Source organism: Arvicola amphibius, chromosome X (genome assembly GCF_903992535.2).
Source record: "Arvicola amphibius chromosome X, mArvAmp1.2, whole genome shotgun sequence".
In the NCBI taxonomy this organism is placed as follows: domain Eukaryota; kingdom Metazoa; phylum Chordata; class Mammalia; order Rodentia; family Cricetidae; genus Arvicola; species Arvicola amphibius.
Genome location: NC_052065.1, coordinates 98,653,251 through 98,670,657, shown reverse-complemented (window position 1 = coordinate 98,670,657; position 17,407 = coordinate 98,653,251). Strand labels below are relative to the sequence as shown.

At 35.1% G+C, this 17,407-nt stretch overlaps 1 pseudogene; it reads left to right on the top strand.

The window, feature by feature from the left end:
* The first annotated feature begins 2,045 nt into the window (after positions 1 to 2,045).
* Positions 2,046 to 8,949, top strand: LOC121677027 (annotated as a pseudogene).
* Positions 8,950 to 17,407: the final 8,458 nt, after the last annotated feature.

Below are 17,407 nucleotides of genomic sequence, written 5' to 3'. Positions count from 1 at the left end.
GAAATAGAAAACACTATCCTGAGTGAGATAACCCAGGCCCAAAAAGATGAACATAGGATGTACTCACTCATAATTGGTTTCTAGCCATAAATAAAGAACATCGAGCCTATAATTTGTGATCCTAGAGAAGCTAAATAAGAAGATGAACCCAAAGAAAAACATATAGTTATCCTCGTGGATATTGGAAGTAGTCAGGTTTGCCGGCCATTTATTATTTTTGGTCTCAATGTCTATGCTATTGGTGTTGGTGTCCTGTTCATTATCTGTGCCAATGAGTTCAAGTGTATTCCTCATATTTTTCTATCATATTCAAATATCTAGTCTCATGTTGTAGTCATTGATCTGTTTATAATTGTAATTTGTACATATATATATACACACACAACTATATACATATATATGTTTATCCATTCTACATATAGATATAAATTTGATTAGTGTCATTTTTAAGATGATGTCTTCCTTTAGTATTTGTAGGATTAATTGACAATATTCAGATGTCCATATGTGTGTGGAATTGTAAATGAATCTTCAATTCTATTCCACTAATTAATGTGTCTGTTTATAAGTCAACAATATGCTGTTTTTACTACTATAGTTCAGCAATGCAATTTGGAATCTGGGATGTAATACCTGTAATGATCTGTAGGTCAGACCATTATAATATCTCTAACAATTCTTTCATTACTTAGGTTTTAGATATGCTGGGTGTTGTGTGTCTCTGCTTCCATATGAAGTTTAAGATTACTTTTGTCTTCTATAAATACTTGTGTTGTAATTTTGAGACTGTTTTTGTCTTCTATTAATAATTGTGTTGGGATTATGCTGAGTCTCTAAACTGCTGTTGTTAAGATGACCATTTAACGATATTGATCCTACCAATTCACGATCATGGGAGGTCTCTTCAACTTCTGGTGTCTTCTTCAATGGCTTACAGTTTTAATTATACAAGACTTTTACTTGCTTGATTAGAGTTGTCTTAAGATATTTTATTTTTTGAGACTAAGATATTTATTTTTTATTTTGTAAAAGGTACTGTATTCCTTCTTTCTCAGTATATTTGTCAGTTGCATATAGGATGGTTACTGATTATTGGAAGTTAATTTTGTATCCTGATACTTCGCTGAAAGTGCTTATCAGATATAGATGACTCCTAGTGGAATCCTCATGGTCTTTTACATACAATATCATATCATTTTCAAATAAGACAAAGGATATAAGATACAGGGATCATAAAGTAAAAAGTTTATATCTGGACACTGTCTTGGTTAAATGACTCCAAAGGTAAAATGCTTATATTTCTTTCCTTAATATGACACTAACACATTATTGCTAACATAAAGTTAATGCTAATGCACAATAATTTCTACACGTTTCTTCTACCTTGTCTTCAAAACCCCAAATTATTTTTTTCCTTGTCATTTACTCCGTGTCTGAGACTTAAGCCTGAGATTTTTCTTTGACTTTCCTGCTGTATTTCAGTTTGTATTTTCTCTGATGATTCTATTTAATTTTTAAATTTTACTATCATGTCTTTAAAAGATTTTATTTTTCACCCTGCTGTTTGTACTTTCATTATCTTCATTAAAGCTCTTATTCCTCTTTTAGGTCCTTGAACACATCCATCTTTTGCTTCAGGAAACTGTTCTCCTCAGGTCCTATTCCAAGAGGGGTTCCTGTTTCAGAAGGAAACATACCATCTTGGTTTCACATTTGCTTTTGCTTTGGGATCTAGGCATCTGGAGTTAGAATGTTTGAAATGATTTTTTTGTAAATCTGATCTTGCCTTTGTTGGGTAGGTGTCTTGTTCTTTGTTTGGTGTTGCCCACTCTGGGTCCTAGCTAAATCTGGTGGATTTTGGATCTCTGGTAGAAAGCAATTCTGTGAGACTCTGGGGAGCACAAAGTAAAGGAGATGTGCTAGAAGGAGTATCTGACAGTGGCAGCAAACAGCCCAACTAGAGAGACCCTGAATTCTAGTTCTACACTCAGAAGCCATACTCAAGATAATACAGATGGAGTGGGAGGAGGGGATAAAGTAGAGGAATGGCAGCAAATCATAATGTAAGTCTCAGAGACATGAATGGAGAATGCAGAGAAGGAAAAGTGTTGTTTGCTTGAGTTTCAGCCTAATACAATAGCTGTGGCTCCTGGTAGAGAGCTGTTCTGTGGGAGAGCAAGGCATCACAAAGGAATGGGGATGGGCTACAAGAAATGTCTAAAAGGAACAATAGGAAAGAACTAGGGAAGATCTGAGCCTTGGGTCTATACCAAGAGGCCGAGTCTTCATGTGATGGAAACCTGTAATTCATTTTGAGTTCATTATTCTAAGTCATAAGAGATGGGGCCTTGTTTTCACATTTGTCTGCCTGTGGATCTACGTTCTTATATTCTGTGATATAATAGTTTGGTAGATCTGCCTTAGCAAAGTACCACTGACTGAGTGGTCTGTCATAAATTTGTTATATTATACTTATGGCAACTAGAAGTAGAAACCAAATTGTACTCAGGGTCCCTTCTTTGGGAGGCTATGAGTAAAAAGTTTGTTGCAAATTCCAATTTGTAACTGAAAAGATAGCTGTCTTCTCTGTAAGTTCCTTCAAATAGTCTTTACTCTGTGCATGTTTGTCTTGGGTCATTTTTTTCTGCTTTCATAAATACCATTCATGTGGATTTGGGCCTGCTCCAATGATTTCTTTTTCATTTCACTGCTTCTATAAAGATACAACCTTCAAATAAGGTCATAGTTGAAAGTGTTGGGGCTGATGGTTAAACACATAATATTGAATAGATGTAATTCAACTCAACAAATAATCTTAGGTATAAAACATTATGGTGTCTCAAACAGCATTATGCAAAGAAAAAGAAAGACTGTGACCCACAGCATTGTGGCATATTGGATTACTGAGAAACCACAAAATTATATTTAGTTTTATTATACCCATCAATGAGACTTCATAGATGGAATGATGGGTTGTGCTGTCATTAAAAATTATACATTACATTAGAAGGAAGAAAAGTTTCTTCGATTTTATTGTGTTAGTCTTAGTTTCAATTTTGGAAGTTGTCAAGGTTATAGATACATTTGACTGTCTAAAAACTCGGGAATTTCCCTTGCTCCCTCATTCACAACGAGAATAACTGGAAACAAGGAGACTATGCCTGAGCAATTGCCAATATTCCGTAGACTATAAGGTCAGCTTTTCATTTATATATAATATATTTTTGTAGTTCAGCCTCCATAATGATAACAACAGGAAAGTAAATTCTCTCCAAAATATATTAAAAGATGATGTTAGACTTAATATTTTATATTGTGTAGTACTCTTCAATTTCTCAAAAATATATGTCATAAAAATCTGCTTTGTTTTCAAAAGTTACATTGAGTTCAAATAAGAGATTTTTATGAAATGACAGGAATTATTTATTCAGCTTTTATGCACTGGAAACTTACTTTGTGTTCAATTCTATGCTAGGCACCATGAGGATATTCACTAAAAGGTGTAATTCCTAGGCACAAAGGAGTTAATCTAGTAGGGAGAGTAAACATGTATATAGCAAACTTGTAATCAAAGTATCATCCCATAAGTTCTTTACAAGAGGTAAAACAGAGAAAAAATAGTCATTTCCAAAAGTCTTTGATTTCTCACAGTTTTTTTTTTTTTACTCAGTGTTCTTGAGGATGAACTTCAAGAAACTTTACAGCCACATGTGAGAACTTGTTTTTGAAAGCAGAAGGTCAAATCTGGTCACAAGAGCTGATAAACAAGGAGAGTTATATATCTGTGTCAAATGGAAATATGGCTGTATTGGTTTAGCAGTTCAAACAAATATCCATAATCCTCCATCAGTATAAACATAACAGAGCCATAACTTTTTCAGGCCATGCATATAAAAAATCAAAAACAAAACCAACCAACCAGCAAAAAAATAAATAAAAAACACTGCCATCAGGATAGAAACGGAGCTGAAATTACTGCTGTTTCATGAAATTTATGATGCCCCGAATTCCATTTAAGTTAAGCTGCTGATAGAGAGAAAATGAATTCAATTAAATATGTGGCAGGCAATTCATAGTTTCCTTTCTGGGCTGCAGGGAGTTTTCTCTATGTTGCCTATTATGGTTGGCAACAGTTCTTGGTGAATGAACCAACCAAAAATAAAAACAAATTAAAATACTGTGATGCTGTCTCTCATTGAAAGAGCTTGGAAAAAATTGAGAAATTCCGAGGGTTCTGAGAGAAACTTCCATGTGTTTCCATGGTAATCAAGATCAACAGCATGTGTCTACCATAATTATATATTCCAATGTTCAAGGAAAGTTTCGACTCCTACTGTATTTCTGTAGCTGCTAACAGAGAGGTTTGGGATGAATTGTTATCCAAATTGCATGAAGCGTTTGCAAAGTAAATACATGATAGAATTGTAAATAACTTAAAAAACCATTAGTTGCTATAATGTTTTTTTTAGAATTAGATCTGAAAGAGATGAGAAACCTATTCAGTTCAAATCCATCCACTGAAAAATGAGGAAAATGAAGTTTAAACATCAGAAAAGGACCTGAGCGAGGTCCTTGCAGCTAACAGAACTCCTGCTTCAACACAGGTATTGTTTTTGCAGTTGGTCTTCCTAATGTTAATCTCTAAAAAACATTAAGAATCAAAATTTTAAATCACCTTTTTCATCATAATGAAGCTGACTGCCATTCCTTCCTTAAGCATATGTACTCTGAAGTTTGTCTTCCTTGATTTTTCTACTAGCATCTCCAATTATCAGTTCCAGGTTTTGGCAAATAACGAACTGTTCTGTCCCTTGTTTGCTCATTTGTGAAATGAAAACAACACCCTTTACATCCGAGAATTATTGTGAGCAGTACGAGTGAACATTTGTAAAGTGCTTAGAGATATGCTTGCAGTTAGTTTTCTTATTTTAATCATCTATATGAATAGTAAACATCTTTCACTAAAAGCATTAAATTTTACCTGTTCCTCCATCCTGAGAAAATTGATAAGCAGTTCCATTTTTATCTCTTACAAGCTGAATTCTTGTTTGTCTATTGTTAGAAATCTAGTGCAATGAATATATTGACAATATTCCATAATTGGCGTGTCCTGTTTGGTTATATTCACATCTGAATGTGACAGTCAAACCAAAAGTTGCTTGTAATTTCTTCCTAACCCCAGACGTATATGACCTTACCCTTCAGAGAACCATAAGATAATGACAAAAATGTTAAGGTATCATTGTTTAATATCTTTTCCTTATGCAGGACATATCACATTTAAGAGGAACTGTATTTAGTGCTGACATTTTAATAATTACATGAATATGTAATTAAAAATTTTAGATTTTGTAGAGAAACAAAAAATAGTGGACAGGAAACCAATCAATTTTGAGTATTTGTTGTAAACTTAGTTAATTCTCAATCATGGAATATATACTATTATCTTTTTTAGAGATAAGGGGACAACAATTCAAGAAAAAGGAAGAAAACACAATTTTTGCTTCTTTCTGTACTGAAGATTCAGCACAGCGTTTCCCACAGGCTAGGCAAATATGCTATCCTTGTGTTGTATCCAGACACATTTTACATTTTATTTTGAGACAAAATTTTGTGGTGTTTGCCTAGGTTGACTTTAAACTTACCGTGTAGCCTAAGCTGGGTTTGAATGGGACATTCTACCACTTTAGCTTCTCAGCTAGCTGGGCTTACAAGACTAAGCAGCCAGTCCTAGCTGACATGCTTCAGATTTTACAAGAAATAAACCCAAAGGCTAGTTTACAGATTTCGGTCTATTTAAAATCCACACCTATTTTAAACTATTTTTTGTGACTTTTTATTATCTGTGTGCATGATGTGTGTGCTGGCATATTTGTAGCAGTCAACATCTAACTTTCTGGATTCCCCTTCCATCTACCTTTGTATATGTTGGTGGGATCAAATCCAGATCATCAGTCATACATGATTGGGCATCAAGTGCATTACCAATAGAGCCATCTTTCTGGCCTTCTGTTCTCAGCATGATTTAAAAGCTAACACTAACATTTATTTATTGTGGGGGGCATTGAAAGGTACTACAGCATACCTGTGGAGGTCAGTGGAAAGCTTTCAAGAGTTTTTTTTCTCATTTCACTATGTGGGGTTCAAGTTGATGTAATTAGACATGACAGGGAGAGTCTGGCCTGCTGAATTATCATGCTGGCCCAGATGATCCTAAGAGTTTTAATAGAATTCATTAGTCAGTGTTCCTCCTGTCATAGAGTTTATTTAAATACCTTTTCTTCACCTATTACAATTTGTTCTCTTTCTCTAAGAACTGTTGACCTCTAATTGGTATCACAAAGTAATGTGAAACATATTCAGAATATACTCTGTATCATCTTTAATGGAAAAGTGGGATACCAACTGGAGACATAGTATAACCTACATGACAAGTTTTGAACCTAATACTATATCAAAATGCACGTCTTTTGCATATTGAGCCCTCTGTTGCCCTACTATGAAATGCAAAGACAAAGCAGAAAAGAAATGGTAAAAAGCGAGTATGTGTTTACAACAGCTCCATGGATACCCTTGACCAGTTATTCATTTCCAAGCAGAAGAAAGTACAAGAGTGTATTTATCTATACTGTCAAAGTGTATCTTACACTTATGGACTGTTGACAAGACAGTCATGAAAGCATAAATGCACAATGATTTTGGATTAAATATGAGATATTTTGGTGTAAGAACCAGTAATATGTGACATCTCTTCAAGTACAAAAATTAGCATAAATATTTCATAAGCTTGTCAAACTCTACTCGGAAAGGCATAAATAAGGTTTTATATTTGGAAAAACATTTTTGTCACAACTCATTCTTTGCTGAAGCACCTCATTTTATAGTTCTAAGAAAAGAAAATCCAATTGGGGAGGCTTCTATTAACATTTTTGTGCATATTTTTGTGATGAATGTATATTCCTCTTAATGACTGAATTCTCTAAGGGACATACCAAAACTTATTATTATATACAGGACCCATTGTCTTTCATAAGTCAATAAATGTAGCACCTGTCATCTGTAGAGTTGTACACTGTATGTCAGGATTATTCAGGCAATATAGAGCTCAGATTGTGCACGGTAAGAAATACTACTGACATATATAAATGGCAAGTAAGTAATAGTGCATAATCTAAACAGTATAGACAGTGCATTAGGTGAGGTGAAAGGCTCTGGCAGTTCCAGTACCTGGATGAATAGGTCAGCTTTCAGTGTTTCATTGCATATGACTTAAGCCTTACCCAAGGCTTTCCTGTCTGCCCTTGGGAATGCATAATAAGGAAAAGTAAATGTGCTTCTCCAGAAAAGAAGATAAGTAACAAAAGTTAATTAAAAACTTGTTTATGTTCTTCAATAGGTGAGCTCAGTGAAAGTAATTCAGTAACTTGTTTTAAAGCTCTTCCATTTCAAAGGACTATTGGATGTTAAGGTATGACATAATCTAAAAATAACTTAAATGATGAAAAACAAACAGAAAATGGTAATCATGAGCACAGATTGTAGCTTGCCAGTACTGCCCAACCTCATATAATACAATCTCCAGATAACTCCATCTTCAATTACAAAGCAAGGTCATGGACAGGAATGAGAGAAAAAGCCTATGAGTCAGCTCAAGAAGTGCCAAAAGAAAGTATAGAAAGGAGAAGAAGAACAAATTAGAAGAATATAGCAGCCATAGATCATGTCTGAAAGCCAGAAGACAAGAAAGTGATGTAAGAAAAAGCAAACAAGTAGCCAAGTGCCAGGGATCACAGAAAAACAAGTTATTAAAAGAGGCAGAAGACTGTATGAAAGCCAAGAAGCAGTGAGAACAGAGGCAAGTAGAACAGGCAGAAAATTAGAAAGTCAGATATTTGAAAGGAAGCCTAGTTGGCTGACTTTCTAGGGTTGGCTACTCATAGGCTTAAGACTGTAGAAAGTTTCTACAAAGAGCCACTTACTATTGGTATGTGAGCATTTAAAAAAGCCTCCTGTATTTGTAAAGCAGAACAAAATTGGGTATCAAAATAGTGTCCAATTTTAAGTTTGAGCAATGATTTCTCCTTGTGATTTAGGGCATATTGATGTTTTCTGTTGTTAAATTCAACTAAAAGGCAGCCATGTTAATTTCTTACAATTATTGGTGGTTATCTTGCTATTGTCATATTTGGAAATACGTCCACAAATTGTGGATTGGTCAAAGTGATGGACTAGAATTGCATTCACTACAACAGAGCTCTGAAATGTTGATAACACATCAGATGGTTTTGCTACTGTAGTGATTTCCTTCTTTTTCAAGGCTGTTCTAGAATAGAAAAGAAATTCCAAAGAGTTGTTCAAATGAATTTTGTGGAAGATTATATGAGCTTTTCTTAAGTTATTTTCAGCAACTGGAAGGCTTGATTATCTTTAGCACATGTTGTCAGTATCTTTTTTGGGCATGGAAATGATAACCAAACAAAAGCAACACACACACACCATTCTCAGCAAAACAAATAAAAAGAATGTTCCTTTCCCTCAACTTGTAGGAAGCTACCAGAGTAAAAGAATTGTTTATAAGGGGGCAGTGCTTAGACACACACGGAGTGGTCCAGCGTTTGCCAAATCATCAGAGTCTTTCCTACAGTCGAGCCTCTAAGAAAACTAGTCTGTCTCAAATCCCTGGCAACAGGATTATTGATCTTTATACCAAGAAGGTTGAAAAAGCACCTAAATCCTCATGCAGTGTGCCCAAGCAGACTTTGAGAGGTTTGTGCTAAAGTCCTTATGAGATTGTATAAAACAAAGAAACATGTCAGCAGGGCCTATGGTGGTTCCATGTGTGTGAAGTTTGTCTGTGACAGGATAAAATGGGTTGCTCTTCTTAGTGAGGAAGAGAAAATTGTTGTGGAAGTATTGAAGGCACAAGGACAGAGTCACAAAGCGAAATAAATAAACAGTTTTCAAAGTAATAAAAGTCAAGGTCTGTGGGGAAGAAAGAATCTACTTTTCGCAAATGAGATAAGACCTAAGTCAAGGCATTTTCACACAAGGTAGAAAAGTGACAAGGAGCTATTCCCACCCACTGCAGTCTTATGAAGTACAGAGGGAAGACAGTTTGAGTGGATAATTTGAGTGGCTTGAGGAAACTTCATTTATACCTACGGATTCTCTCATTTCACTCTATAGTGATTTACCATCACTCTGACGATGCCGGGTAAGGAATGTTCAAATCCTTGCTTCATGAGGCAAAACAGAAGAATTAGTTAATATTCTCTGTGATTTTTCCTGAGAAGGGGAAACTACAGTTACTTATGGATGGAACCCATTTATTCTCACCACTGGCATAAAAATGGGTAATATCAAGAATGATCTTGTAAATAAATGAAAATATAATTCCTTCAGAAATGCCATTTCTTTTTCTATAACCAGCTACATCTGTTAGATGAGTGCTTGGTTCCAATGAGGAAGAATATTTCAATTGTATATCACAAAATAAAGCTGCACTGTGAATATCTGACTTTGAAGACACTCACATATATTTTTTATTTGAAAAAAAACACAGAAGTGATTTAAACTTCTACATGAATTATCACATGGATAAAAGGTTACTTTAAATGGTTTAATATATCGTTAGCCTAGTAGCTTCTTCAACTGCATTTCTCAAGTATTGTACTTGACTTTGTGTCATAAGATACTTTTATTTTTAAAGATTTATTCTTTATGAGTACTTTGTGTGCATAAATGTATGTGCACCATATGCACTCTGGGTACATGTGAAAGTAGTGGGAGGGTGTCAGATTGCCTGGAGCAGGAGTTATAGATAATTGTCAGTGGTCATGTCGGACCTAAGAATCAAGCCCAGGTACTGTGCAGGTGCTCTTAACCACTGAACTATTTCTCCAGAACCATCTATTTTTATTTTATGTGAGCTGGAAATTCAATTATGCTGCACATTCTGGTTTCAAACTCCTTGGCTTAAATTGTCCTCCTGCCTCAGCCTCCCAAGAAACTCAAATTCACTGCACTAGGCTTGTCTCTTCTACTCCATTGAGATTTGAGTAAATTATAATCTAATAATCAACACTATTACTTTACCAACACTCCCTAGGGCCTCCAGAATATTTCTATTCAGGATAAACACACTTACTCACAGTACTGATGCATTTATACTGATTCTTCATCGTATATGTGATCAAAATCAAGTTTATCAGAGTAGGACTCTACAGCAGTGTTTTTCAAATGACTTATGTGATAAATAATCAGCCCCCTTTATGTACAGTGCTAACATTTTCTATATACTAAAGTGCTGTATTTATCTTGATCAGCCCTGTGTCCACAAAAAAGGTTACTTTGCACAAATGAAAGTACAGTGTCTACAATAGATATGTAATTTCCAGAGAATGATTCAAAAGTGTCCCTATATATTGGAGAAGGCACTGGAAGACCTTCTCTACTTTGTTATTCTGGGCGAAGAGTGTGCCTCTGAAATGGGAAAGTATGGCTTGACAGATTTGTTTCCTAAGCAAAAATCTGAATCTCAGAAAGACGATACCTTCAGTATATTTAGAATGCTGCAAGGGTAAGGTACAAAAAAATAACCAAACACTCATTGTAACTGTTCCAAAGTAATTAGAGGGAAGCAGAAATACTAGTTATTTGATTTTGTAACTCCCTTTTAAAACTCTTGAGCAGCTGTTAAATGAGATTTTAAATTGTGTAACACCTTTGAGCTATAATATTTCTGGGTTCTAAAACCTAAGCGAAATTGTGTTTATGTAAAAAAAGAAAAATATCTAAATGGAAACCGTAGAAAAGAATTCTCCCTCACATCTTGTTGTATACGAAGTATTTTAGAGAGATTCAGCTATTTGAGTTTCTTGCTTTTGAAATAAAGTGCAAACCAGCTACAGGGGGATGATGTTCTCAAATAAGAAAGAAATACTTTGGGAAGAAAGGAGTTTTTAGTCTTAATGATAATGTGCCATCTTCAGAGAAGTGCATTTGCTTAATCATCCCAGGCAATCATCTGCTGGGGAAAAAACTGATTTCCTTTTCTATTTAGATTTCCAAAATAAGCAGGTTTCAGCCACAGGTATTAGATAACTCATTCAAATCCAAAATCACATGCTAACAATGATAAAAAATGAAAGCTGCATTGCTATTCAGAGTACTCAATCCTTGGCAAAATAGTTCTTCATGAAAATTCCTGAAGCCAGAGCAGAGGAATCAAAAGGCATAAAGAGGAAATAAGGCAAAGAGCCTTAAAAGACCTATTGGTATTCCTTTTATTTTCTCTTTATTTACTTTTTCTTTATTTAAAATGAACCTATTCTTCATAGTGAATTAACTTGGCCAGCCTTAATACAAGCGGAGGAGTTTAGTTCTATCCCATCTTGATATTCTTGTTGGCACACATGGGATGCTTGCCCTTTTCTGAACAGAAGTAGAGGAGGAGTGGATTGGGGACAGCTGTGGGGGAAAGAATGGGACGAGAGGAGAGAGCGGAAACTGGGGTTGGGATGCAAAATAAAGGAATAAGTTTAATTAGTTCATACATCCATCCTAAAAAAGAAATGATATCACTGTGTAGCACTGCCTGAACTGGAAATTGCTATAAAGATCAAAAGTGGGCTTTGTACTCATGGTTATCCCCCTGCTTTACTGTCTATTCTCCAGTGAATACTGGTTGTACAAGTGTACCACATCCATCTCTAACTTTTAAAATTATTTTATTGATGAAATGCATTAATTAGCCTTGTGAATAGCTATAAATGCTATGGTGTCTGTTAAAGAACTTATTTCACTATATCTTAAATACAGTAATAATATAAATAAAAATGAACACATTTAGTAGTTATGTTTCTCATCAGAGTAACAAATCCCTGGCAGATACAACAAAATGAAGAAGAGGTCTATTTTGGATCATTGTTTCATGGAGGTTTCTGTCTTCCATTATGGGGAAGGAATGGAGGATTTCATGATTTAAGCCATGGGTAGCCAGTTCTCATATTCTGGATGGTTGATTTCACATTTTTTTTATTACCAAGTGTTTTTTTAGTTCAAATAATAACTAGTATGTTTTCTTAGGAAGAAACAGAGAACACACACACACACACACACACACACACACACACACACTATGAGCTCTCTTTCTAGTGGGTTAAGAAAATGCAATCATTAATTGTAAATTTTTAAAATTTCTATATCAAAAATTCCAACTTCCATGTAGGTTTACAATGTCTTCCCTATTTAATTTGCTCATCTTGAAAAAACAATTCTTGCTTATTCTAAGAGTAACTTTTTTAATTACCCAAATTTTTAATTACTTTTCCCAAAAAAAAGTTTAGGCTACTCCTCAGAGATTTTCAAGCTATTATATTAGAGTCTTCTTTATACTTCTTTGTACTTTTATCAGCAATTAACTCTTGGTGCATTAATATATAAGATCAAACAGGCAAAACAATTGAAAATAAAGTGAATTTTGTAAATTATATATTTTTAACAAAAATGTGGGTCTCCCTTCCTGTTTCCTTCACTTCTTCATTCCTTCTTTAACTTCTTTTTTTGTAGATTAGCAGGTAAGTTAAAGAACATTTTTTTTAAAAATCTTATATTGAGCTAGTACATATAGGACTATATGTAGAATATACCTTTTATTTAGCATTCTTTCACTCTATGTATGCATTATCTATTTTATATTTTCCAGGCCAAAAATGCTGTAATAAAGGATCAAGTTGAAGGTAGTATTACAATGTCATAAAATATTTAACTATTATAATGGAACAAAATACTAACATATAATCAGGGTTACAAAAACAACAGCTAGTTTATGAGTTGTAATTCCTATAATTCATACTGGGTCTGGCAACAGAAAAAAAAGAATCAAAACAATTTTATATCACTCCTTCCTCACTACTGCCTCACAAATGTACACAGTGCTACAGTCTTTGAGATGTTCCAAACAAGGTTAAATATAATCGGGTACACATTGGCACAAAGCTATTTTTTTCATTTAGATTTTAAAAGTTTACTAAATTCAATGTTCATAATGAATCTTAACTCAAACTTAACCTAAATGACTTTCTTGATAGCACTTAAGTGAATTATTTAAAGTTGCCTATAGTGTTTAATTTATTCACTCCTATTCTAGTATATTTCAAATTTTAAAAAGCTAATAGAAGAAAAATACCGATGTTGTTAGCTCCAATCTACAAATAGAGTTTTATATTAAGAGGATATGGCTTTCTCTTGTAGTGGTTTACTCTGCCATGCCAGAACTCCATGGGTAGAGGCAGGTATATCTTTGTGATTTTGAGGGCAGCCTGGTCTATGTGGTGAGTTCCAGAAAAAACAGAGCCACAAAATGAGACCATATCTAAAACTAAGGAAAAAGTATTTAAGAAAGTATTACTCCACAATGATACCTTACATTGAAGAATAATACATTGCTTATGGGGTTCTGAACAGAATAACAAGTACTAATGCTTTGTATAAAAAATTAGTAAAGATTTTAAATTAGTGACAAGAACATAAAAGCAAATATGGGAACATCACCATCATGCCTATGAAGTGAAGATTACTGGTTTACATTATACATTGTTGTACAGTTAAAACACAGAGTATATAAAACTCTTAGAACCACTAATGAGATGTGTACCAGTTAACATCAGTCCCTTTTTTGAGATACTTATAAAATTCCATGTTCAGAAACTTGCATAACTGTGTAACTAGTAAATGATGATAATAGAAACTCATTCTGTTCTTCCAACTTCTATTCCAAAAACAATCAAAAAAACAAACAAGGGTACCCACCTATTAACCAGCTACACTTTACTACTATCAGTCCCAGAAATACACGTGCCCAAGCAATATTCATGTGAAATTCTGCCATTAAATTGGGAGTTATTAAATATCTTTGCTTGAAAATTCTGTGTTTCTCTGTTGATATGAGCCTCTTGTGGTTCTTTGTTGGCTCTTTTAGCTCTGTTTTCTTTCTTTACTGATCAAAACCTGCCAACTATCCTCTAACATTGTACTTTCTGTTGCATTATTCATTTTTCAATTGCTGTGACAAAATATTTGAGGTAACTTAGCTGATAATAGATGCTCTGGACCATTGAGTTCATGATAGCAATGCTGATTTTGGACCTGTGGCATGATAGTTCATCACGGAAGGAGTGTAAGGAAAAGAAGCATATACAAAAAGAAGATGTCAGGGCCACAATCTTCCCTTCATGAAAGCACTCACAATTACCTAAATAACTGCTACTAAATTCTTTTTTCTTTTTTTATTTTTATTTTCTTTATTAATAATTTCCGCCTCCTCCCCGCCTCCCATTTACCTCTCCCTCCCCCCTCCACTCCCCTCCCTCTCCTGTCCGAAGAGCAATAAGGGTTCCCTGCCCTATGGGAAGTCCAAGTCCCTCCCCCCCTCCATCTAGGTCTAGGATGGTGAGCATCCAATCAGGCTAGCTCCCCCCAAAGCCAGAATACGTAGTAGGAGCCAAATCCAGTGCCATTGTCCTTCGTTTCTCAGCAGCCCTCATTGTCTGCCATGTTCAGGGACTCCGGTTTTATCCTGTGCTTTTTCAGTCCCAGTCCAGCTGGCCTTGGTGAGCTCCCGTTAGATTAGCCCCACCAACTTGGTGGGTGGGAGCACCCCTTGCAGTCCTGACTTCCTTGCTCATGTTTTTCCTCCTTCTGCTCCTCATTTGGACCTTAGATGCTCAGTCCGGTGCACCAATGTGTGGCTCTGTCTCTATTTTCATCCATCGCCAGATGAAGGTTCTATGGTGATATGCAAGATATTCATCAGTATGACTATAGGATCTGGCCTTTTCCGGCTTCCTCTCCTCAGGTGCCCAAGGAACTAGCTGGGGGCATCTCCCTGGATACCTGGGAACCCCTCTAGAGTCAAGTCTTGCCAACCCTAAAATGGCTTCCTTAGTTAAGATATATACTTCTAAATTCTAACTTCTATAGACCCCATTGCCTTTCTTAGTAACATCACATCTTCAGATTTAATGCATTGGGTGCCATTTCAAACCCAAAATAAAGCCTCAATGGAATGTTTTGTCCTACTTGTGTAGATATTTTCCATAAGTTTTTCTCTTGCAGTTCTTTGGTGAAGTCCCAGATTATATATGGTCTGGAGCTTCCTGACTCATGAATCATAATTTTCTCAAATAAACTCTGAAAATTTAATGCGCTCAAGTTCATCTTTTAACACCAGTAAGCCAATATTTGGATTTTCTGTTGCCAGCCATGAAATACATACATAAAAATGAAATAAAACTACAAAATCATCAAGCCAAGAAAAACAACGATACTTTTCTACCTCTGGTAGTTTCAAATGAACATGAAAATCTTTTTACGTTTGTCTGTCCACAGTCTTCAGTAAGACCCACGGCCTCACTGCTAAAAGATATAGTAGCACTTACTGAGTTACTAATGGCAGAATGAAGGCAAGAACATGGCTTTTTGTCAAATATTCCTTTCACTTCTGAAAGGCATCTCCTTAGCTAAATCTCAGAGCAAGTCAATAGCTTTTTCTAACTACTTATTAATTAATTTCCAAAGCTGAAATAAATGAAGAAAGCATCACACTGCTTCTCCCCTACTCTTATTGCCAGCTTGTACAAAATCTGCTATTGCCTTGCTGTGTTTTGTTTCCAAGGAGGAAAAATGTTACCATAGCAACAAGTTAGTCCATCTACTTTGCTTAGTATTTCATTTTTTTGCATAGTTGATGAACATAGATTGTTTCACTCATTTAGAAATTTTTATGTGTTTTCCTACTGTGTTCAGGGATCCAACCAAATCTCATCTATTGTCAGAAACTCACCTGTTGTATTTAAAATACAAATTGCTAATGTAACAATAAACAGATAATGATATAAAACATATCTGAATATGTATATTTTAAATAATGAACAAATTGTAAGATGTTGTATGTAGTTATAGAAAATATACACATTTATTTAGTGAAAGTTTTTAAATCCCTTTGGTTTAAAGTGTTTTGTGTTGTTGATTTGAATCTTTGGAATTTGAGTGGTATTTTATTTTCTTCTTTGAAATGCAGGAGACAAAGGAGTCTGCCTCACATAATTCAAGAATAATTGCTTTTTGAATACAGAACAAAAGAATTGCTAATAATTTAGTTGAGCTCAGCTTTCTTTTCAGTGCACAATATCGTCTGGTTCATTTATTATAGAGAGCAATTGTTGCAGGGACAGAAATGAGAGAATGCCCTTTTGCAGACTTAGTCATTGCACAGAATTTATAAGAACCACATCAACAGGCTTAGTTTAAATAATAATGGTAATTATTATTTTGAAATCCTTTTCATTTGCACAAAATTTTGTACTTTAAAAATGTCCTATAAGATACTGTAATATCATACAACTCTTTCAAATCTTATAGATCATAGAAACAAGCTCCTAAATGATTATATTTCAATGCTTTGTCGAGGTTGGATTTTTGGGACTGCTGATGTATAAAACATGTCCCCACCACTTTTTCACTTTTTGGAGAGAGTGAGACAGAGACACACAGACAGACAGACCTTAGGAACTAGTGTAGTTTGCTACAGACAGAGACCACTACAGAAAACCACAACTCCCGTGTCAAAGTTAAGCATGGTGTTCCACCAAGTGAATGGGCTCATGTACCAGAGATAAATCCTTGGTCCACAGCCAGGGGCCACACAAAAGAGGGCTTCGTCCTGCCTCAACTTGATATGACAGGCTTTGTTGACTCTCCACTGGAGGTCTTACCCTCTCTGGGGAGCGGATGGAGATGAGAGTAGGGAAGAAAAGTTGAAGGAGAACTGTGGTTGGTATGTAAAATGAATTTAAAAATTGAAAAAAGAAACCAAAACAACTCGAAATGTAGAGCTGTGGAACCTAGTCCCAATGATACACCTGCAAAGCATCCCCACAACTAAGGAGAAAAAAGGGGAAGGTGTAAGATTGTAAGAGCCAGAGGATCAGGGCATTTGCTGTGAAATTGCCTTGTAGTAATATCAGAAGCTATGCCCATAAAATCTCACCAATATGACTCTGCAAATAGATGAAAAGGCAATGACAATAGACATGCTAAAGTGGATGGTGGAAAGCCCATGAGGGACCAACCCTACACACAGAACTAGAGGCAAATAAAGAACATGAGTAGTGTTAGAAATAGTGTTCTCCAGGGAAGAGCACCTCAGTTATTCATCCAATACCAAATGGTCATCCCTGAAAGCACATACAAGTAACATTATACAGATTGAAAAAGTTATATTAAGGAATATATACATCTGTAATAAATGAACAATAATAATTAATGAAAAGAAAGGCCCTGAATTTGAAAGAGAGCAAGGTACAGTATATGAAAATGTTTAGAGTGGAAGGAAAAAAAGGGACAA